The sequence below is a fragment of the Topomyia yanbarensis genome, chromosome 2 (genome assembly GCF_030247195.1).
Source record: "Topomyia yanbarensis strain Yona2022 chromosome 2, ASM3024719v1, whole genome shotgun sequence".
NCBI classification, from domain to species: Eukaryota; Metazoa; Arthropoda; class Insecta; order Diptera; family Culicidae; genus Topomyia; species Topomyia yanbarensis.
The window spans coordinates 199,671,648-199,695,940 of record NC_080671.1 but is presented as its reverse complement, the minus strand read 5'-3'; the positions used below and the strand labels follow the sequence as shown (position 1 = coordinate 199,695,940).

General features: G+C 36.9%; 1 protein-coding gene and 1 long non-coding RNA gene across 5 annotated transcripts in view; one reads left to right on the top strand and one right to left on the bottom strand.

Moving 5' to 3' along the window:
• LOC131682649 (protein outspread) overlaps positions 1-24,293 on the bottom strand; it is a 641,520-nt gene that overhangs the window by 122,064 nt on the left and 495,163 nt on the right. The gene's annotated exons all lie outside the window — the stretch shown is intronic.
• On the top strand, positions 22,991-23,614 carry LOC131682661 (uncharacterized). Its single transcript, XR_009304120.1, has 3 exons — positions 22,991-23,112; positions 23,171-23,369; positions 23,427-23,614. It is a non-coding gene; the product is annotated as an uncharacterized LOC131682661 (long non-coding RNA).

Below are 24,293 nucleotides of genomic sequence, written 5' to 3'. Positions count from 1 at the left end.
CCTTTTTGAATGCCTCAATGGAGTGAATTTTGTTACTGGAAGGTTTATGTTTTATTATTATTCAGGTATTATAATAACTCGTTTCATTATCAAATAGTTATTTGTAGAACAGGTCTGTGTTATTTTTTTGGTATTTTATCTCTTATGTAGAACTCATTAATACCATATTGTGGTAAACAGTCGTTGGTATTGATACCTGTATTTAGTATTCCGCAGTTATTTTCTTCTGCTCGGGTATGAACTTCAAATCTATTCGAAAATTTGTTTTTAGATTTTTTGAATCAGCACAACATATATTACCCCTTTAGGGGTCGTACACTAATTACGTAAGGCTTTTTTAGAACTATTCAACATCCCCTCCCCCCTCCAGATAAGAGTTCGTAAGATTTTGGTGAACTCCCCCTCCCCCCACATAATATCTTATCATGATTTCCGTAATTAAAAAATCATATTGTTGAATCATTAAATATAAGAAAAACAATACTTGTAGCACTATTACAAGAAAATTCAGGACAAAAGTTAACTGAATCAGCTGCAGTAATTTTATTTGCATCCTTTTCTCGTCCAGTAAAAATTTCAGAACAACCTTTGGAAGATTTCAGAAACTCAGATTTGGTCCAAATAGTCATCCTAATACCTTGCGGGTTTGAAGCGACAGTTTGAAAAGGCCTAACAACATGAAGGGTATCAGCACTTCTCAACTTGTAAAGCAGATTATGACCCCAGTTTTGAACAATGAACCACCAAGAGTCAAGAAATTGCTGTAGTTGCTCCAAAACCATCGACAATTAACCCGCTCCTGACGTTGGCACCAATCAACAAAATCCCCTAACTACACACCAAAAAAATCTGAATTTTATCGTTGACGTAATTGCAAACATGACACAATTCAACAAACCGTAATTTACGAAATGACGTAACATTACCGTGTTCCGTTTAATTTTACATGGAACATATACTATACATGCGCAATGACATAAAATTGCACTTCCTACCATTCAGAACAAACGCTGTTGTATGTGGAGTAAAATTACATGATTTACGAAATTAAACGTCATGTAAAATTAAAGTCAACCGTAAAACTAAGTCATTTTTGATGCTCGTATATGTCAGGGTCAGGAGACGTAAATTTACACTATTTTTTCTAGGTGTGTAATTTAACAATCATATTCTGCCGCTGCAGACAACCTGCAATTCAAGGTCCGCCTTTCCTTGACCATGATGTACAAAATGTGCTCATTTTGCTTGATATTCAAAATTTTCATGGCACAAATTACACAGAAAAAAATATTTTGTAATTTAAAGTTTATTTTCATGCACATATTTGGAACATGAATATAAATGTAAAATGAAGTTCCACCACAAATACACACGACTTGTCGTGCTTTCTTCAACGAATTTTATTATAATTTTACACGTGGATTGAAAATTACAGTTTCTTTAAACGGAAAACCAATGCACTTCAATGTATTTTTACTCGAATACTGCTGTAAAATGAATGACATGTAATATTACACAAATGAGAGTGTAAAATTGTATGCTGTTTGATGCTCCAATTGATTTCAACGCAATTTTCAATCAAATTTTTGATTCAATCGTTGTATGTTTACATTCGTATTGATTTACATGTCGTTTAAATTTCATTATTTTTTTGTGTGTAGAAATAGTTTCTTTTCTTATGAAAAGAATATTTTACTTGTTGATTCCATTTTTCATACTTGTTTTATGATATGACGTAAGAAAGAACGAACCCTCCCTCCCCCTCAGATAAGAATTTGTAAGATATTTTGAAACTCCCCCTCCCCCCCCATATGCCCTTACGTAATTAGTGTATGGCCCCTTAGGAAAATTCAGTTTTCGCTACACAATACATTGATTGAAGAATTTATATATGTTATTAACGGAGCATTAGCAATAATTCGTTTTTATTTCTATTTTATAGGCTATCCGCTTTTCCATTAAATTGAGATTTCTTGCACTGATATTGTCCTATGCTAATTTGAGCGATTCTCTGAGTCCTGCCACTATCCCATGTAGTATGTTTTATCAAAAATATCGCGAAGCATCAAGCTCTAATAGCGGTAAGCTTGAATCTAGTTGGTACCGCCACACGGTACTATCTTTGATTTTAGGCCTGAGTTTAGTCCGGCCTAAGACGTTAGTACCTGTCATTGCAGAAATGGCTGCATCCTGAAGCCAAATGAAAACAGTGTAAAAGGCCGCCATGTTCCTCTTGCATACATCTCAATAATTTGAATCAACTTTTCGAACTTTATGTGCAATTTTATGGCCCATGTTGCACACAAACCATATGAGGGCAAGTAAGCAAGTTTTATCCCGTACGAAAAACAGGTGTAATCGAATTTTAAATGCATTTTTTTTAAAATATTCTTTATCGTCCTATATCTTGAAGGTGCTACACGCTCATTTCAAAACGCCACATCGAAGAGTTATATTGCAGGTTAGCAGAAGTCGAATCATATTGAAACAAACTGTCGAACGAAATTTTATAATCGGATTCAGAGATGAAAATTGGTTTCGTTCGTTAGTTTACCTATGGCTATCAAAATGAGTGAAGTTTAATTTGCTCACAATTTTTTAGTTATTTTTACATGGGGAAAAGAATATATAATCACAATTTGTTCCCTTTTCTAGTTGTATCTTCTCACAAAGAACACCATAAGCAAGTGGAAGTTTATTTATATTTTTACTGCTTTTGAAAGAGTTCAAAACTAAGATTGAATAAAAAATTGTAAATGAAGCTATGCCATATAGCCTAAGTAACACTTTTAAATATGACGACAAACAAACTGTTACAAATATTCTCATTTTGTTCGTTATTTAAATGTTATCGGAGCTTGCTTGTATTGTTTCGTAATTTATAATTTTCTAGCATATCTTGAACGATTTGCATTTCCGCTGTAGTACAAATTTTCGTTTAATTCTTTATGATAGAACAGATATGCACAGGGTATGAAAGAGCTGTGAAAGCTGAGACTAGACAGATGACTTGGCAAAATGACGCAAAAAGTTGAATACGGAAAAATCGCTTAAATCGTGTCGGAACTTAAGGGGGGTTGTGTAAGGCAAAAAATTGGATACCTTAATTTTTTTTCGATGCAAAGATTCTTTGTCTTTTCAGTCAGGCGCCACATCGAAATCATGTTTTGCGGTATACACCATAACTCAAAATCTACTGGACAAACGTTGAGACATTTACACAGTTGTTTTTCACAGCATTTCACAAGTAATTAAGGGAGCTTTTATTTTTTGGTCGATTTTCGATTTTTTCGTAGCACTTTGAAACCAAAGTCCGATTATTGCTAAAACAACGGTTAACATGTTATTATAAAATAATAATATTTAGCAGTTTGCAAAAATCTCTTGTAGTTGCCTGGGCAATGATGTGAAGAAGAAGAATTGTGCAAAATTCAAAACGATTGGTTCAAGAAATTTCAAGTATTTCAGGCATGATTGGATAATGGTGCTGATAATTTGAATTACTTCATTTTCAGCAAAGTAGGTCTGCCAAATTCTATATGCATGGTTAGTAGACTAGTTGGGTAGGATGGTATAATAAGCCCCACCAGGCTAAAATTTCAGATTTCCATTCCATGGACAACATAATTATCTGAAGCAAATAAATAATTTTTATGGCATTTTTCATGTGTTGCAGAACAGCAACTGATACAAACTTTTAAAAAGATGTAAGCTTCCACTCTTTTTCTATAAGCATTTGATTTAATTTGGAACAGTCAGATTTAGCTGAACTGACAAACTACTACTGCTAAGTGTAATGTTAGAGAAGCTCTTCAAGCCCTTGGAGTGGCTAGCGCCTAACAATACAACTCTATAACGTTCTCGATAGTATGCACCGTTATTAGCAAAATAACATTTTATTCAATTATGGATCTAAAATAATAAATTGTTTAAGCGGTTACTCCACTGTAGAATTTTAAAACAATCGATTTTTTTTATTTATTAGTTTAAAATGTGCTTTAGGATGTAAAAAATGATATCCTAAAATATGGAGAACGAAAACAATTCAAAAATATAATTTTCAATTTTGCCGCAACGCTTCTTATGTATAACCCATGTGTACTGCAAACTTTAACCGCGATTCTCTCGAAACCACTGGCCGGAAATGTAACTCGAGCAAATGATTTTTGGTCGCTTTGAAATTTTCACAGTATATTCAAAGTTGATTTTTCTAGTCACGTACGCAGGATTAAATTTTTTATTGCTTACCTTTTTATTGATTAACGATTTTGTGTAGATTTTTATGACATTCTCTACGTTTTTTCACTCAAAACTGCGCCATTTCGCTTAAAATCAAAATATCGAAAAAATCCTACGTACATCGCTATTGACATACGGAATCAGAAAAACTTATTGGCGCTAGGTCAAAAATCACGGGAGATAGATTTCCGACCGTGGACCCCTTCCAAAAATACGCGCATGAGGTGAAAATACTGCAGAGCCGCCATCTTGTGATGAAATTGCTCGAAAAAATTATTTTATTTGATACAATACTTATGTTTTAATGAGCAATAAAAAATTCTCGAAATAATCAAACTATTAAATGGCATAAACAGTGAATTTTAAATTAACTTTATTGTACAGTTTTTTAACATAGCCGTGTATTGCTGATCAGAACGCAGCAATGCAAATGGCAGCATCATGTTACCGGAAGAAGACAAACATTTGCAAAAATTGGTCATGCTTCTCTTGCATACATTTCGTTATTTTCAATCCTCTCTTCGGCTTTCTTCTGGATAATGAAGATGGCAATAAATAAGCTAGTTTATCAGGTAGGAAAGACAAGCACTGTCGAACTACACTAATAAAATAAAGTACTAATTAATGCGTAGAAAACTACGCATTTTCAATAAAAGTGGAATAACCCATTAAGTGGGTAAAGAGTTCGTATCCATAAATGAATACAGCTCTTGTACGTCAACCTGGGTGTGTTTTACCCTTTATTTTTCGCAGAACTGTTACAACAAAACGCGTGAAAAATATCCATTCATGAAAATCGCGCCAAAATGAAAAATACTGTCAATAGAATTATTTCTGAATTAAAAAAACAAAATAACATTCATTTCACATTATTGTCTCCTTAACTACTTAACAAAATAAAACCGCCAACTGGATATATTTTTAATGGCTGGATCTTTTGGCTGCTCTAAAAATGCCAAACGCATATTTGCAACATCCTCAGTAGTTTAAACAGCCGTTTTTATGAGCATTGCCGAAATGTTCCGTTTCCGCCACGTACTTAGATGCAGACCAGTAATTTGCAGCTTCAGCTACGAACCTTAGTTTGCAGATTAACTCGCTTAAAATAATTCTTAATGACTTTTCACTCATTATTGAGATCAGTATATCCATTGACATTATCTCATAGAGTAGTTGTGAAATGAATAAAAAGCACCAATTGTTATAAGCAATAAAATACCCATTTTTTGACAGCTCGAATAACTTCCGAAAATGGGCAATTTGAATACATAAAATGGGTAAAGTTTTTTTACCGTGTTTATCTACCCGCATTTTTTTATTTCCTCGTTCTTTCCTTCTCTCTACACGCTTGATTCCAATTGCACATCAAAGGGTTACAGTAGAGCACGTTTGGATAAATTGTTCAAAGTTGTTTTTGTGAATTAGAAACAGAACTACAATAAGAATTGTTTTGATTCTTTTCTTTTTGCTTATCGCTAAGAGAATAAGCGGAACCATTTAATTCGTTAATATAAATCGATAACATATTTTCACGAATGATTGCCCATATATCTATTGTATCACACATCAAAGAAAGTAAATAACAGAAGAAAATTATTGTTTTTAGGGGATAGATCCAAACAAATGACAATTGGATATAGATCGTAAAATGCAATATTTTATGAATTTACTTACACTGCTCGTTAGCAAATTGAATCAGAATGTTAACAGCTTAGAAATTAGCTCCACAAATACCCTAAGCTAAGAGTAAATAATTGATTTTAAATATGTGCAATGTTCCAATAAAAATAAAATCACCTAAAAATTCTGAATACAAAATGTTTTGAAATTTATTGTGAACACAACGGTGATAAATATATTTATTTCGATTTTTGGCATAAATCGTTCCAATTTGCATTGATGCATTAAAGAAATATATCTATATTATGTCTGCCACAGTGCAAAAAAAATTAAATATAACGCTCGTGAATATAAATGATCATTCTGTCAAAGTTTAATTTTCTGTTTGATCCTTGTTTACTTTTTATTTAAACCTCGCTGAAAAACGCGTATAATTTTAATTCGCAGACCTTCATTGATAATTGATCTTTATTCCAAACTTGTGAAAATTCACTTGAAACGAAAATAAATGTTCTCCCCCACGTCGATAGGTATCATGTTCAATTAGAATGACACTCACAGTTCATTTTAAATTCAAATTGAAATATTTTAACCAATTTTTTAATCAAAGATTGAAATCTCGACAAACATATAATTCCGGCATAAAAGCCAACTGTCAAAATTATATTTGAAAGGGAATTCCGGACAAACCGTTACTCGCCAATCACAGATGTTGGCAGTAAACAAAAGAGAAAAATTTTCTCTTCCACTAACTGCTATGAACTGTGTTTATCCAGCGACGGTTTGTCCGGAATTTCCTTTCAAAGAGAATTTTGACAGTTGGGTTTTAACCAGTAATCATATTTTTGTCGAGAAATAACTATCATGGCACCAATTACAACCGATGGTTTAGCCACCTCTAACTCGACGAGCGCCTATTCAAACTGAATAAAAACATGCATATGCATATCAATTTATTTTCTTTTGTGCATATTATGTCACTACAAAGTACTGCACATCATCGGCCAACTTTCAACTATCCAACACGTTAAAGTTCTATGTTCAGAAACATATCGGCAACAAGTTGACAAAATTGTTCTCAAACCCTGTGGAACGACGTTTGACGAAGAAAAGCTATTTTACTGCAAGAAAATATCGGAATGAATTTACTCATTTTCTTTAACTTGAATTTGTTGTTTTTTAACATTGACGTGTAACGCAGATCAGAACGCAGCCATATAAATGACAGCATCGTTTGATTAAAGCTTACCAAATATTTTAGGCCGGTTTAAAAGTTAGTCCGGTTTAAAATCAGTTAGTACGGCTTTGTGCTTACGGCTATAAATGTTCTCAATCGATATAATACTCGAAGAAAGCGTTAACAGTTATAAGAAATGTAGGGTAAAGTGCCTATTTTCATCATACTAAGCAAGGTGCCTCACTAATTCATTGATTTCTCGTTCTACAATGAATGGAATGCGTAAAAATTGACAACAACAGCATTGTTTCGTTGTTAAGAACCAATATAATAACACACATACACTGAAAACAGTGAAATTCTCGTATTTGAGCGCAACAAAAACTCGAATCGAGTATCCGTATTGTTGCGCTACCATTTGACTCAATGCATTGAACAAAGATGGCAGACACTGCTCTAATAAATGGCCATAAATGGTGATAATAGAAACATGGCGAAAATGGGCTCATCACCTTATCATCAATAATATGTAAATGCAATCCATTGACGTCATTTAGGTAAGAAAATGAGAAAGTAGTAAATGATTCGAACAATCATGAAACCGCGGAAGGAAATGTTAAAAAAGTGTTTTTTTTCAGCAGCTGCGTCTGGTTTTGTATTTTCAAATGACTTCTTCGATATCCTCGTCGTCGCCAAAGTGTGGAATTGAAGTTGTGCATTTCGGCTAACTTGGTTGCTTAACCGTGCAACGAATGCGTTTGCGCTTCGGACCATTTTCAATCATGTTTTTTTCGATTATCTTCAACAACACAACACCTTAAATTATATTTATGAATGCGATGCTAACGCGTTTTCGCAGAAAAACAGGTGAAAACATAAACGACGCCATGACTAACACAGCTGATCCACGGTAACAGCCAAAATGATGTCGTCAACGATGTTCTCTACCGTGTATTTAATCTAATAAGATACCCTATACATATTGTACCCCCCCCCCCATTTGACTCCATTCTACTCTACTTATGAATGACGAGCCTTAGGTGAGAATGGTAGAATAAATTTGCCGCTAAGAATATATATAAAGGTAATATAAAGGAACGTTCGACATTTCATCAAGCACAGAGCGAAATATTACTGAAAACATTTTGTAGAGCCACAAAAAACTTTCATTTTAATAAAGTACTTAAGATTTTTCCTTCGTAAATCCAATTCAAAGAAGAAGCAGTTGTATTGCATGTGGATTCAAGCAAAAGCCAACGTAAACACATGTACAAAATATGATATTTTGATTTTTTCACATAGAATATCAACTGATCGCTCAACAAATTTAGTTTTTGGCCGTTTAATCCGTATAAACTTTCGTTTCAATCTCCCTAGGTCCACCAAGACTATTGTATTTCTCGGCTTACAACTCGTTGCTGAGTAAAGAAAGAATACGAGCGGGTGCAGTAAGAGATTTTCTGTCCGCTTTATCTCTCTTTGCCAGAGGCACGGTTCAGGTTTCCAACCGTTGCCCCAAGTTGGTTGCTGAACTATACTATGAATTTAATTAAAAAGTGAAAATTTTGTCGCTTTCCTCTTTCGTAACCGATTACCTTCTTCAGTGTTGTGGCACCAGGCCAAGTATCACAATGTATGGCGTGTGGCGACGATGTCGGTGACACTTACTTCATCATCGGGCTACGCTTTCATGTATATATGAGGAAAGGCGTTAATGGGAAAGCCCATAGTTTTAATAGGTTACATAAATGTAAACAAACACGGTAAAACGCTTGTTTTCCGGTCGGACAAACAGGGAATTGTTGTGCAATGTTAGACACGTTCCATTGCGGATGGTATTTTAGTGCGTACACTGAAACTAATCTAGTCATATAGGCTCGTACGAAATGGTTTTAAGGTTAAGAGGTGTGCCTCGTATGAGAGGCAAAAAAGATGCTGTTTTTCGTGATGGTTATGATATTGCAATATTTGGACGGAAGGTATGCATCAAAACTAACCATTAGTATAATATTTCATTCAGATCATGTTGGAGGGGTGTAAACAAGTCGAAAAATATCATGAAATTAAAAAAAAACTGTTTTCTACAGCAGGTCAGGCCCGTAGCCATGATATTGTTTGGGAAGGGGCTTAAAAGTTGAATGCATAAATTAACTAATCATACGACTCGAGACAGTCACGAAATTTTAAAAGGTTTTAGTCAAATAATTTCCAAACAATGACCATATAAATAATGGATATTCAAAAATTAAAAGGTCAACCGATCTTGATGTCACTAAGAAATGCAAGAAATGTTATGGACTACATGGTCACAAGTTGTAGAAGACACAAAATCAGAATGAATAAAAAAGTGCCATCGTAAATACCACTCTCAGAACACTCTAGCCACAGTTTACTGCTGCATCGTTATAGATGACGAAACTGGCAATTCACTGAATAAGAATATTTCAACGTCAAGTCCAAGCTTAGCCTCCCCGAGTAGGATCGGGGGAAAAAATTCAAGATTGATCAAGAAATTTATGATCTGGCAGGCAATTTGTGGATGTGGTGAAAAAAGCAACTACAGGAAGCTGTTGTGGGTTTTAATAGCGGCGCAAAACTGTTGGGAGTTCAAAAGATTACTTACTTTAATCCCTTCATGCTCATGTTGTTTGTGGGCAACAACGTTTTTAAACAGTTATAACTTTTGATTGAGGCTAGATTCGCTCACAAAAACAAGTATGGCTATTAAATGTGACTATTGCCTTTCATTTGAGTACTAACAGTTACTGGGAGCAGCTCTAGAACTGAAGTTATTGCAATTAGTCTGATTGGATTCCGATGGAGCATTGCTGCCAGGAACAGTTGACGTTGACGACGGAAAATAATTTTTTCGTTTTGGTACAATATTATTGAAAGCTGACAAAACTTATTAATTTAGACTATCATTGGCTACGTTTTTCATGCAATTGGGCTATTGTAAAGATTCTAGGCGAATTGGAACGTAAAAATTGAGCAGCTTCTAACACTGCAAGGAACGCTCTTCTTCATGAAAAAAGGCTGTTTTTATCCCACCGTTTTCAAGGAAAAATAGTTTTGAAACCCTACGTGCACTAGATAAAAGTTGGGCATGAAAGGGTTAAGAAAATCATATTATTCTGAACAAATTTTTTTAAGTTTTCATATTTGACCCGATCTTATTGACAATGCAAAATGTATGATTCAATGATTATATCTTCTAAAGGAATCTGCCAAGAATTTTGGAATTGTTCGAGTGTGTAGATCATTTGAGGAATGTGTTATGTGTGCAAAAGTAATTGAAAATAGTGAAATTTTGAGGATGTGATCTTTTATTAGGCCATTTTTTACGATTCAATAGTGTTGAAGGGAAAATATTCCACTACTTTTATGGTAAACATTTAAGCAAACCGATAATTACTATTTCCGTAAGTTCCAGTTTTCGGAATGCTTACTGATATCTTGCAATTTACATAAAACTTATTAAATCAATAATAACATCACATGAATCTATAACTATGGTTGAGTTGGTTGGTCATTTCAGCACCGCTCGCTTCCGATATACGAAAGAGAACACTTCATCTTTCATCTTTCTTCTCGTTTGTAAAAGAGACTTGCTAAATTAATGTCAAAAGTTTGCTATACTTTACTTCGTTGTGTGTTGTCATTTCAATTGTTTTTTATTGATGAATTTGTTACTATTAGATTTACATGCCATCGAGTAGTCGCATCAATTTCACGCCTTTTTTCCGTATTACTCAACTCTACAGATAATTTTTACTTTTATAAATAAGGCACGAACAACGAACATAAGCACTGAAATATTGCGTTTTGCCTTTCTCATACAGAAAGGTTATGCAATCGCTCTAAAAATCGTCAACCTAATCCCGGCCTGGAGGGTCGAATGTCATATACCATTAGACTCAGTTCGTCTAGATCGGAAAATGTCTGTGTGTGCGTGTGTATCTGTATGTATGTGTGTCTGAGTGTGTGGAAAAATATGTCACCTCTGTTTCTCAGAGATGGCTTGACCGATTTGCACAAATAGTCTTGGCCGATAGTCTCAAATAAAAGGTACAACCTTCCCATCGGCTGCTATTGATTTTTTTTGTTGATTGGACTTCTGGTTCCGCAGTTACGGGTTGAAGAGTGCGACCACGTAACAATGTCCCGTATAAACTGAAATGAAAAATTTTCAAAGGGGGGAGTAAGGGAAAATTTCAAAATCGAATTTGTATTTTGAATGCCAAATGACTTTACAATGCATAAAACGTTGAGATTTGCTGTAACCTCGAAAAAAAATTTGACAATTGACTTTTTTGACTTTGGCACATTTTTGCCTTATTCATATAGAAAGGTTATGCAACCGTTCTAAAAATCGTCAACTTAATCCCGGCCCTTCCTCCTTTTTTTGGCTTGTATAGGCTTAGGTAGGAGTATGCAGTAAGGGGTTGCTACTTTAAAATTATAACTAGTTTAAAATTTCTTAACGGATCTTCCTCCTTGATTCGCCGCTGGTTTCAAGGGATGTTTCAGTGTCGACACAGTATCACAAAGTCGTGGATGTCGATCCATTGTATGTACTATGTGCAAATCGTGCTGAATATGTAATATACATTTCTACCATTGTATTGAACATAATGAGCCATGGAATCGTAGTTTGGACAAATGTGAAAGGCACAATTGCACCACCTGGTGGATTAAAACAGGTTTTTGTATTTGGATTCGCACGGATAGGCGCGTTTTTTCTTTGAATTTTTTTAGCAACCCTAATCTTATTCGATCCAATTCCGGTATGAAATTATTACACGCTTTCGAAGCTATTAAGATCTCAAATGCTCACTATACTAGAGTTCATGAATTTCAAAACTCGGGACGAGGAAAATTTTAGAATATGAATTGCTAAAAAACTATCCCAATCGTTTATTGAATAAAAATAACTTGGCTTTTTCACACTCGCCATCAAGAACGAAAGCTATGTTCGACGTCTTGAAGAAAGCTGTAATGTTTGTTTGATTGTTTTACTATACTTTGGGAATTGGTTTTTGGTCTGAGTCATTTGACATAAGGTCATTTTGCATAAGCGACATTTGGCATAACGGTTATTTGGCATAATGCTCGTTTTGCAGAATTTGGAGAATGGATCATACTGAAGATCATTTGGCATAACGAACATGTGGAATAATTATTTTATTCTACAACTCAATGGTCATCTGGCATGACGGTCATTTTGGCATACTTTCGAATTGTGCGTAAGGTGGAGTTCATTTGGTATAACGGATATTTGGCATAATTTTGAAAAGTTATCACACTGAATGCCATTTGACATAATTTTCTTATCTTCAGAGACAACAGAATTTAAAACTTGACGAGACGCAAGGTCGTTAGGCATAATTTAGAGCCGTGCTACTGCTGAGAGTCTTTTGGTATAACTAATTTAGCATAGTGGTCGTTTGGCATGGGTATAACAATTGATGAAGTATTTTGGTATTGAGGTAACTAGTCACATAAGTGGCTGACAAAAGCGCATATGTTTAAACATAACGGGCAAACGATTGAATCACGGGTTTATTTGCGCTTTCGAGTGTAAATTTGTCGCAAACCATAAATAATTAGTTCATTATACTTCAACAATTTTCAAGTGTTACTGACGTAATGGAATAAATAAATAATATTGACGTTGAATTTGGCTATACAGGCCAGATTCGATTATTCGTAGGGTGCAGAAAAATTTCTCTTCGGATAATCGAATCATCCGGATAATCGAATCAAAAAAAGTGTTTTTTTCTTCATGAAATATATTTATTATATGTTGAAAAACAGTATCTAATGTACATGCATCAATGTTTGACCTATGGTACATGCATTAATGTTTGACTTTTGGACGAATATCGATCACTTTATATTCTATAAAGTGAAAGTAAGACATGTATTAAGTTATTTAGCCAACTTATTTTATGTAAAGGTTGAACAGAGAAGGGGAAAAAAACGAAAACGAAAAAAGCAGTTTTTGCTACACCGTGTGCTAGATCTTCATAAAAATTAATTAGCAGTACTGTAACAACATTCTACATAAGCTGATACAGTAAATGGAAACATCATCCAGGATCTTTCTTTGGCCATTGTTCGGCAATCTACCGAGTCGCTTAAAGACTGTTCAGTGCATCTACTTCGTAAAGAATTATTAGCGCTGTTCTTTTCAGATCGGTGCATAGTACTGACTACTACAGTACTGACTACAGTACTGATCCTATTTCATTCGTCCCCGTGTTTGTCCGCTTCCGATTTTTTCTACAACAGAGCTTGTCAACTTTTTGACCCGATTTTGTCAACCACATTTAAGACAACGTCTTCTGATCGAATTCCCCTATGTTACACGATGGAATTAAAGCGAAAGCCTTTGCGTAAGTGTGTCAAGAATTCAAAATGCCGATGTTCATAAAGTAACAAAAAAGTTTCAATCTTTTTTCAAACTGATGCGATAATTCACTGATCCCGAAGAGTATTTTACGGTTTTATTTCACACCTTAGATAGTGACAAACAATCTGAAATCAATATGTTCAGATTTCGTCAGTCCTAAATACACAACGGGGCTCACAAAATCAGTCATTGTATTCATTCTAAAAATTACAGAGAAAATCATAGGCATCTACAGGAAAATGTAGTTTGTAGCCAACCGATTAGGTGTATCAAATTTTATAGCACACCGAATTGAATTTAAATATTTGTTGATTAAATGAAATTTCTTTATTTTCCAAAATTACTGTAATTTTCAAGAGTTTAAAATTTTGTGCTTTCAGGAAATTTAGCTGATATCAATTTCTATAGATTTTTGTATTTAAATATTAGGATAGAAAAAAAAGTTTTTTGTTAAAAATGCGAAATTTCTGTTTTTCCACGTATTTTTGTGAATATTTTGTCAGAGCATAAAATTCTGGTTTTCCAAAAACTGTAGCTAGTATCAATTGTAGTCGATTGGTCTACGAAAATATGTAAGTCATCTCATCGAAATCAAAATTATATGCTAATTAAGTAAAACTTCTGTATTTCTATGAAGATTTCATAATTTTTTAGAAATTTTTATTTCTTTCAGAAACTTTAACTGCGGAGAGCATAATGAATTTGCTTATTAACTATTATAGCGTGAAGTAAAAGAATAAGTTGGATAGAAGTGAAAAAGGTGAAGGGAATAAGGGAAACTAAACGTAAGTAATTGTGAACATAACCTAACATAAATGAAACTGAATTTGTATGAATTTTAGGAAGTTTTTAATCCTTCCGCATCAAATAAAAGGAGTTAAAATCACGGAAAATCCTTGTTCCTTCGACATAAATCCAACAAGTTAAAAACTTCGTTTATTGTCGTAGCCACACAATGCCAAACAACCAAGCAGGTGCTACCATCCAGCTGAACTGTCATTGCAAAGTCTGTAACAGGGAAGATCATAGCCGGATGGTCCAGTGCGATACATGCGACGGTTGGTACCACTTTGAATGTGTGGGAGTTACACAGGACATTGAGCACCATGACTGGGTTTGCTCGTACTGTCCAGCAGCCACGGGAGCACAAAGGAACACGTCGAATATCAACTATAACCTCTCTGCACAAGGCGGGCACACATTAACAACAGCCACTATTATACCAGGGGCTCACGTAGTGCCAAGTATATTTTCTATTCCAAATCGCACGAATCCGCTCTACACATCATGTTCGGCATGGAATGGCGGACAATCGAATACTTTCGTATCGTTTGCAACACGAATTCCCGTTGACGCTCCTATGGTAGTGCCAAGACCACCCCTTCAATACAATAATGATGCAGATCGCTCTAATAAACCATGTACACCCAGAATGGTAACCTCACCTATTACGCAATCTACCACCACTAGGACGGGAATGTTGCTTGCCAAGGAAGATGGCCCCGACCCCTCTGAAAACTACTCCACACAATCGAGTAAATCACACAGCTCAACCGTGCCTTCAAGACAACGACGCCTTCAGCTCGCATTACAAAAGCTGGAACAAGAACGCGAGATGGATGAACAAATTGAGGCAAGAAAGCGTGAGTACAATCGTAAAAAACACGAAATACTAATGGAAATGGAAACGATCAACGAAACATCGTCAAACGTTTGTGTGGAAGAGGGAGATCAAATGAGTAAAGTGGAAGAATGGCTTTCAATGCAGGACTTAAATATACAATGCCCTACGACTCGAAGAGTAATCACGAATGATCAGACTCTGCCACCGCCCTATCCTCTGGTACCGCAAAAATCTCCTCAACTATTAGCTCAAAACTCCAGCGTCCCGAATAATCAGCCGAGATGGACAGCACCTTCACCAAATATAAGAAAACAACCTTTCATGCAAACCGCGAATGTGGCCTCCGAGTTTATGCCCATGCTCGGCTCTACTCCCAGGCACTGTCCGCCCACATACACTTGCGCAGAAGATGAGGATGTAGGAATAAATTTATCCCGTAGTCAAGTAGCTGCCCGCCAGGCTGTTTCACGCGAACTTCCCATTTTCAGTGGTTCTCCTGAAGAGTGGCCACTGTTCTATTCTACTTTCAATACGACTACCAGTATGTGCGGCTACACATCGGAAGAAAACTTGATACGATTGCAAAAATGTCTCAAAGGAAAAGCTTTAGAGGCGGTGAAGTGCAGACTGATGCATCCTGCAAGCGTTCCTGGAATCATATCGACTTTGAAGATGCTATATGGAAACCCAGAGATCATCGTACATAATTTGATTGCAAAGATACATGCTGCTCCCCCTCCTAGGACAGATAGACTGGATACATTGGTCGAATTTGCGCTTGCAGTACAAAACTTGTGTGCAGCGGCAGAGGCATGCCAGCTTCAGGAGTATGCATATAACGTTGCACTCCTCCGAGAACTAGTAGAAAAACTCCCTTCATCAATTAAACTAGACTGGGCTAAATATCGCCGAACTCTTCCAAACGTAAACCTTTCTTCCTTTGCAGCCTGGCTATATGAGCTGGCGGAAACAATATCCCCGATAGCACCAATCAATATCATCGCACCAAAGCCCCTCAAAGGAAATAGGAATGGTCCGGCGTTCTTTAACGTTCATTCACTGCAAGAAGAAGAAGAAGACACAATGTCACAAATCCACGTGAGTAAAGCCATGTCAAGTGATCCTCGAATTTTTCGCAAAATCACCGATCTTCATGAGGTATATTTTATTGTATAGGGATTATGGTGAATAGCTTTTGGTATAAATATTTCGTTAAAATTCCTTTTTTTCTTTAAGATATTAACCCTTAAACTTTATTGCATGATAAAATTGAAAATTTTATATATCAAAAACTACTGAAGATAATTCAATGAATTTTTGCACACTTATGGAATGATATTTGCACTATCTTATAAAAATATTTTAACTTTATTATTGTGTGAATAACGGTACTTTGCATCTATTTAAAATTTTCAATTGTATTTTTTCTTGTGTTCTTCACGCTAAAATTTTTCAAAACGTATGTTAAGTTATGCGGCAATCTTTCACCTTCAATAATCTGTATTGATAATTTTTCATTTTTGTTCCTATCGAGAGTTATGGAGGATTTTGTAACAGTGCGCTGTTTCAACGCACGGCCCACTTTGATGCAGCCCGCGTGAACGTTCATATTGGCAACGTCGCACGTTGCCAATATGACGTAGTGAGAAAGCGCATCGCGTGGGAAGTGCGCATCGCATGACTAAAAGAAACCATATCTCTCGATTAGCGCAAAAGGGCAAACTTTTCAATACGAATTATCGAAGGTGATTTTTTCCGGATATTTTGAGATGCGTTAAATTTTTTGACTGAAGTGCACAACAAAAATTATAATTGTTTAATATATTTTTTATTATTTTAATTTAACGCTACTAACAATTAACATCTTTAAAAACACTTTTGTTAGTCAAAGTACATCTACGTTATATCCAAATTCTTTTTTAGTCTACAACATTACTATATGAAAGTGGAAAATCTTATGCCAACAGCATTTTATTTCACGTTTTTATTTTCTCCGAGTGAACAACTATGTGTCTTTTGAAAAAAGTTTAAATAAAATCTGTTGTTCAATCGCATCGATGTTGGGGTTTTTTATCACTATTGCTTCTGTTAATTCTGTTGATTGGTGGTTCTCCAAGTTCTGGTAAGATACTTTTGTCGAATTTCAATTAATCATCAACGTTCTTTATTTCAAAATCATCGTTACAGTTTTCCGCATGTACCTGTTGAGTCATCGAATATTCCAGTTTCATTACTTTGGGAAACACTATAAGAAGAAAAATTAAACGTGTAAATTTTCCTATATTGTAAACGCGTTATAGAGGAACCCATTACTATAAACACGGGATGTAAAATTGAAAATTTAAGGAAAATTGTGTTTTGTTCATGTTCATATTTATTTTCGTTGTATTTTTGCGCCCATTACGACATATGCTACACATGTGTTGACCAATATAATTTTTAAATTTATCACTCCACATGGATGCCATAAAAACAAGATACGACGAACATATTTACGCAATTTTTTTAACGGAATACATCATTCGTGTGATCGACCGATATTTATAACATAAATCAATCGAATGTTTTTTGAGCAAATATTGTATATCTTGAGATAATATAGCATTTCGTCGAGTTCTCTCTATATGGGAAACACCTAAGTGCGATCGAAACAAAAACAAACGTCAAAACATTTTCTCACTCGCACTCGCAGATTCACAATATACCGTGCTACCTCTTAGACAGAACCAACTGTAAATAAAACGTGGTGAAGTATGTCAATTTGCCAAAAATATGCCAACGCAGATTAAAACATGCCCACTGCTCAACTTTGCTCATCGGCTGGCAACAACCGAGCGCATTTGTCCGAGGTATTGAGTGACAGAAACTTAAATAACTCTTGAACAATATAATAACGCTAAAGAGCATGCAAATTACTCAGAAAACATCATTTTCAATTATCCATAAAGAAAAGCTTGTCTTTTTGCTTTAATCTCAGAGATGCCAATTTTGAACATGAGATACGCTGCTTCAAAGAGATGCGCATTAGGACGTTGCGACGTGCGGCGTTGCCGACATGTACGTTCTCGCGGGCTGCATCAAAGTGGGCCGTGCGTTGAAACAGCGCACAGTTACAAAATCCTCTATAACTCTCGATAGGAACAAAAATGAAAAAATATCAATACAGATTATTGAAGGTGAAAGATTTTCGCATAATTTGACATTAGTTTTGAATTTTTTTAGCATGAAGAACACAAGAAAAAATACAATTAAAAATTTTAAATAGATGCAAAGTACCGTTATTTACACAATTATAAAGCAGTAATATTTTTATAAGATAGTGCAAATATCATTCCATAAGTGTGCAAAAATTCATTGAATTATCTTCAGTAGTTTTCGAGATATAAAATTTTCAATTTTATCATGCAATAAAGTTTAAGGGTTAATATCTTAAAGAAAAAAAGAAATTGTAACGAAATATTTATACCAAAAGCTAATCACCATAATCCCAATACAATAAATTATACCTCATGAAGATCGGTGATTTTGCGAAAAATTCGAGGATCACTTGACATGGCTTTACTCACGTTCATCAGACGGAGTCAGCTACCAAGTGCGTTATCTGCAAAGGGAGCTGCTCAATCATTGAAAAATGCAAACGATTCGCTGAACTCAGCTATAACTCCCGCTGGGCTGCCGTGAAAGAATTCGGACTTTGTAGAAAGTGCTTGAAGAAGCATAGGGGAATATGCAGATCTCAACGAATATGCGGCAAAAATGGATGTACCTTCAAACATCATCCACATTTGCACGACAGCCACCGTGAAGAATCTACTGCTGATGAACCTAGCGAAATCAGTAATGCACGAGGTGCTACTTCCACGATGCACGACTGCAACACACACCACAATCATACTTATAATACGCTGTTTCGTGTTGTACCTGTAATATTATACGGTCGCGAGAAGAAGGTACGAACGTATGCATTTCTGGATGATGGATCCAAGTTAACCTTAATGGATGCTGCACTTGCGAAGGAGCTGAATCTGGTTGGGAAAACAGACCCACTACTACTGAAATGGACGAGCGATAAATGCAGACTGGAGGAAGAGTCAATGACGCTAGACTTGGAGGTATCAGGAACTGCAAATTGCCACAATAGGTACTGTCTTCGAGGAGTACGCATGGTTGCAAATCTTGGGCTGTTCCACCAGTCACTCATTCTTGAAGAACTGGTCAATCGATTTGAACACCTGCGAGGAATACCGGCAGAGTCGTACAAAAACATACAACCCAAAATTCTTATCGGCATCGATAATGCAAACCTCGGATATGCCATGAAAGGAAGGGAAGGTAAACTTCATGAGCCAATTGCAACAAAAACCCGGCTTGGCTGGATAGTTCACGGTGGCTTAAATACAGAAGAAGAATTTGTTGGGCATCATAGTGCATGCAGTAAACATACTGACGATATGCTACAGCAATCGGTGCAAGACTACTTTTCTATCGAAAGCCTCGGAATAATAAAACCAGATAAAATCATTGTGTCTCAAGACAACATACGTTCTCAGCGACTCCTACAGTCTGTCACTAAGACCGCTAACGGCCACTACGAGGCCGGTCTCTTGTGGAGATACGACGACGTACGTCTACCGAATAGCAAACCCCTCGCATTACACCGATTCCGCTGCCTAGAGACGAAATTAAAAAATCAACCGGAACTAGCAGATACAATGCGAACAAGGATCGACGATTATCTCAAAAAGGGTTACATCCGAAAGCTCACAGAAGCTGATTTGAAACAAACCAATCAGCGTATATGGTACTTGCCCATATTCCCAGTTTTCAATCCGAACAAACCCGGCAAGATGAGAATAGTTTGGGACGCCGCAGCAACTGTACATGGCGTCTCATTAAATTCTCTGCTCCTGAAAGGCCCGAACCAGCTGACGGCGCTCAGTTCTGTCCTCTATAGGTTTAGAGAGAATCGGGTAGCGGTTTGCGGCGATATCGCCGAAATGTTTCATCAAGTCATGATCCCTAAGCACGACCAGAACTGCCAGAGATTCCTTTGGAGGGAGAAAGCAACGGATGACGAACCTAGCGTGTATGTGATGCAGGTGATGACGTTCGGCGCAAGCTGCTCCCCGAGCTGCGCGCAACATGTAAAAAACTTGAATGCAAAAAACCATTCAGTCCAATTTCCCAGAGCAGCAAATGCAATTATATACGACCACTACGTGGATGACATGTTAGTCAGTGTGGAGACTGAATCTGAAGCTATTCAATTAGCACAGGAAGTGCGATATGTTCACGCTCAAGCGGGATTTGAAATGCGCAATTGGATTTCAAATTCTCCTGCCGTACTGAAATCCATGCAAGGGACAACAACGGAGGAAAAAAGTCTCAATATCGGAGCTCAGATGGCTACTGAGAAAGTGCTAGGGATGTGGTGGTGTACGGTAACTGATTGCTTCACTTATAAACTGTCATCAAAGCACAACGAAGAACTGCTCCTAGGGGAAAGAAAACCGACTAAGAGAGAAATTCTTCGAATACTTATGTCGATATTCGACCCTCTTGGACTTATATCAAATGTATTGATCTGCCTGAAAATAATTCCTCAAGAGGTATGGCGGTCACAAATTGGTTGGGATGATCAAATACCGGAAGTTCTTTACGATAAGTGGGAACAGTGGCTAGTGATTTTTCCAGAGGTGCAAAATCTAAGAATTCCCCGTTGCTAAAGAACTATAACGACCTTGGGAACAGCAACTACAATCCAAATGCACACATTCGTCGATGCTAGCGAGACAGGATACGGTTGCGTCGTGTACCTACGTTTTCAGCAAGGGGACAATATAGAGTGCTCTATCGTTGCAGCTAAATCGCGCGTTGCGCCACTCAAATTTCTTTCCATACCCCGACTAGAACTACAGGCAGCGGTAATCGGAACCAGATTGGCAGATACCGTCACGAAATCGCTTTCCTTGAAAATAGAACAACATGTATTTTGGACCGATTCTAGCAATGTTATTTCTTGGATTCGGTCAGACCATCGCCGATATACCCAGTTTGTCGCGTTCAGAGTTAGCGAAATTCTTGAAACCACTAACATAAATAGCTGGCGATGGCTGCCAACAAAAGATAATGTCGCTGATGAAGCTACAAAGTGGCAACGACGTCCGAATGTTGCAAACGACAGCAGATGGCTTAATAGTCCCGAATTTCTGAGACAATCGTCTGAACGCTGGCCCACAGAGTCTGCAACAAAGTATTCCACATACGAGGAACTCCGGCCCAATCTACTTCATCACACAGTGAATACTGGTCCAGTTATAGAGGTTGTTAACTTTTCTAGATGGAAGCGCTTGTTAAGGGTTGTAGCGTTTGTGAGGAGGTTCGTGATTAATGTACGCTGCAAATTAACCGGCATGCATCGTGCTATAGGGCTCCTATCTAAAGGCGAACTCAGCCAGGCAGTAACATATCTGATAAAACTAGCACAACGGGAATCATTTTCTCGTGAATTACATGCACCTGAAAATACCAAGGCAGGTGCCGATAGTCTTCAGGAATCCAGTTCGATTTTTTGCGAAAACCCGTTCATCGACAATCTAGGAATAATTCGCAGACGCGGTAGAACCAACTTGTGCGAATATGCATCCACCGACGCTAGAAATCCAATTATTCTTCCGCAGAATCACCATGTTACGAGACTTATTGTACATGATTATCACGAACGATACCACCATCAAAACCACGAAACAGTCCTAAATGAGGTAAGGCAGACGTATTTCATCCCTAAATTGCGCGTGCTATATAGAAAAATACGAGCACAATGTCAACAATGTAAAAACCGAACAGCAATTCCACGAGCACCGCCAATGGCAGATCTCCCCGCAGCCCGTCTGGCTGCATTTACTAAACCATTTTCCTATGTCGGGTTGGACTATTTTGGTCCTCTATCAGTCATCGTAGGACGCAGAACAGAGAAACGATGGGGTGTACTAATTACATGCATGACAGTACGAGCGATTCACCTGGAAATTGCCTACACTCTAAATGCCGATTCATGCGTAATGGCACTTAGAAATTTTATGGCAAGAAGAGGTGTCCCTAATCAAATCTATAGCGACCGTGGCACGAACTTCACAGCCACTAGCAAGGAACTAGCAGCCGCTTTAAAAGAGTTGGAACAAGATAAAATGATTAGCGAAATTGTAAGCCCTCAAACAGAATGGACGTTTATTCCCCCTGCATCGCCTCACATGAGAGGATGCTGGGAGAGGTTGGTGCAGTCGGTGAAAAGAAACTTAAGTGCAATCAGACCTGAGCGAAACCTAACCGACGAAGTACTTCGCAATCTCCTAGTTGAAATTGAAAATACGATAAAATCTCGCCCACTAACACATGTTCCATTAGACGATCCGGAAGCTGCAGTTCTAACCCCAAATCACTTTCTACTGGGCTCCTCCAGTGGACTGAAGCCATTAAGCCTTCTCGACGACAGTGCTGTAGTGCTAAAACGATCATGGCGTACCTCTCAACGTGAAGCCAATTTGTTCTGGAAGCGTTGGCTTCACGACTACTTACCTGACATTTCGAAACGCACAAAATGGTTTAGGAATGTCAAACCGTTAGGGATCAACGATATAGTAATTATAGCAGATCCTCTACTTCCTCGTAATTGCTGGCCAAAGGGACGAATCATATCGGTAAACAAAAGCAGAGATGGTCAGATAAGATCAGCAGCGGTGCAAACATCAACCGGAATCTACGAGCGACCGGTGGTTAAATTGGCGGTCCTGGACGTTCGGCGCGAGATAGCAGTAAGCCACGGAATTGGCGTACCCGGAGGGGAGTGTTGCGACCCCTTGGTCGGCGCGCCTCACGATACCTAACTGACAGGCAGAACCGTCACCACGAGCCCGTATGCATGACAGCAAGGACAGACGAAAAAGAGAAGACAACGTGTTGGTCTGTTCCACATCTTGTTGCCCTTAAGGTTACTTAAAGCTAATTAAATTAACTACAAAATAGCGGAATCTATTAGAGGTATAGATATATTTACTTTATATAAAATCACTCGTTGCAAATATTAAAATTTGTATAGGCATTACGATTAACTACTGATTACCGAGAGAGTAGAAGGTTATGTGAACCGTAGGTGATATTAAGTGTGGCCTACATAAGATCTGAGATGATTTAACTGCGGAGAGCATAATGAATTTGCTTATTAACTATTATAGCGTGAAGTAAAAGAATAAGTTGGATAGAAGTGAAAAAGGTGAAGGGAATAAGGGAAACTAAACGTAAGTAATTGTGAACATAACCTAACATAAATGAAACTGAATTTGTATGAATTTTAGGAAGTTTTTAATCCTTCCGCATCAAATAAAAGGAGTTAAAATCACGGAAAATCCTTGTTCCTTCGACATAAATCCAACAGTATCAATTACAATAATAGACGTGTAATGTAGCTTTAGAAAACATAATATGCGGAAAATTGAAACAATTTCTTCGGACTACGGATAATCGAATCATTTTCTACAGATAATCGAGTTACGGATAATCGAGAATACGGATAATTGAGACTACGGATAATCGAATACGGTATGTATGTTATTGAAACGCTTTATTGAAAAGCGACAACTCGGTGGCGTAAATGTCTGGATGTATGAAAAAAATTTCATTAGGCAGGAGTTTTCACTATCATTGATTTATGATAAATTGCCCTGTCCCTAAAAGTTGATGCACCTAACGCACAAAAGCCGAACGAATTGCAATGATGAAGGTGCTTTCGAAAATGCCGTTTTATTTGAATTGGGAGAAAGGATCAGACCGCATTTCGAAAGCACTTATATTGAGTGAATGGAATTAATGAATGAGTTGCTTTTGGATGGATTTCCATTGATTGTTTTTCCTCTTTTTTACTTCTGATTATCTCTCTCCATAACGAACATATATCTAGGGCCATGTTCTCACTAGTCACTTAAAGATGTGCATGGTCGAGTTGGCTGCCACATACTAAATTAATGATGCAACCAGTCGTAACATTTTAGTCGCTTTCCGCAGTTGTCTGTTGATGCGTCTTTACCCGATTTTTATCTGTTTTGCTCTGTTACAATCACTAGCTCACTAGCTCTATTTATCTCTCTAGCGCATTCACGAGAGATATGTTTGTGTCGCGTATGTTATTTTTAGCAAAAAATTGGAAAAAAATGGGGAGCGGCCTT